This window comes from Jaculus jaculus, chromosome 4 (assembly GCF_020740685.1).
Source record: "Jaculus jaculus isolate mJacJac1 chromosome 4, mJacJac1.mat.Y.cur, whole genome shotgun sequence".
NCBI lineage: Eukaryota > Metazoa > Chordata > Mammalia > Rodentia > Dipodidae > Jaculus > Jaculus jaculus.
In genome coordinates, this window is record NC_059105.1 from 53,544,975 (window position 1) to 53,545,980 (window position 1,006).

At 37.4% G+C, this 1,006-nt stretch overlaps 1 non-coding gene across 1 annotated transcript; it reads right to left on the minus strand.

Annotated features, from left to right (window-relative positions):
• Positions 1-379: 379 nt before the first annotated feature.
• Positions 380-496, minus strand: LOC123460333. Its single transcript, XR_006636898.1, has one exon. It is a non-coding gene; the product is annotated as a U5 spliceosomal RNA (small nuclear RNA).
• Positions 497-1,006: the final 510 nt, after the last annotated feature.

A 1,006-nucleotide genomic window follows, 5' to 3' on the forward strand; every position in this document is an offset into this window, starting at 1 on the left:
TAAATCTCTTGGCTGTTAGCCCTTGACCCCTTTTGTAAGCTCTTGGCTCCGGGAGCCCTATAGCTCCCTTACCTCTCAGCAATCTCCCTCTCTCGATTTTTCTCTCTCTATTCCAATGTGAGGAGGATTGTCTCAGTCTCCCCCAGATTGGAAAGTATGGAGGGGGAGACTATTTTTGCCTAGGCACTTTCCTGTTTTGTTTTCCAACTGAATGTTACTCCCTTCCTTGAGGCTTCTTTAGGAGAAGAGATCTTGCTTATATGAGAGGTATTTTTCTTTTTGGTCTTCTCTCTCCCTTCCAGCCAGGGAGAGGAGAATTTCTTTCGTCTTGGGCTTTCCTCCTTTTACTTTTTTTTCTTTCTTTCTTTTCTTCTTTTTTAGCCTTGCTTTCCCAAGGCCTCAAAAAATTTGGTTTAGACTGAAAGTTCTTGCTGTCCATGGATATCTTTCAGTAAAATGTTAAATATTTATATGGTCTGAAGAGTATAAAGAGTATTATTTTTCTTCTTAACTCTACCTAAAATAAATCATATAATTCATAATTTACCCTTCTCTGAGTCCACATTTTTGGGTTCTTTGATAACTTGGATAAAGACCTGAACTTGGGGTTCATGGGCCTGGGAAATCTTCTGCATCTTTATGGATATCTAATCCTTCCCAAGACTCCAAGCCTGCATCGATAGGACCCTGGAGAGATAAGTTGTCAATGGTGGTTAGTGAACTATAACAGCACATAGACTTTCTCTGACTGATATCATACACTTATAAATTTCAACTGTTCACTATCTAGCCCTTCACTGAAACAAATTTCAACTCCTTTTCAGTATAGCATAAGAGTGAACACTCTAATAAATCATTTCATTATCTTACACATTAAAAACTATTATGAGTCAACAGCTGACAGATTAATTTAATCTCTGAAAGTTTTATCTATAACAGATTTGATTCTGATGAATCAAATTTGCATGGTTTAAAATATCAATCTGGAGCTGGAGTGACAGTTTAG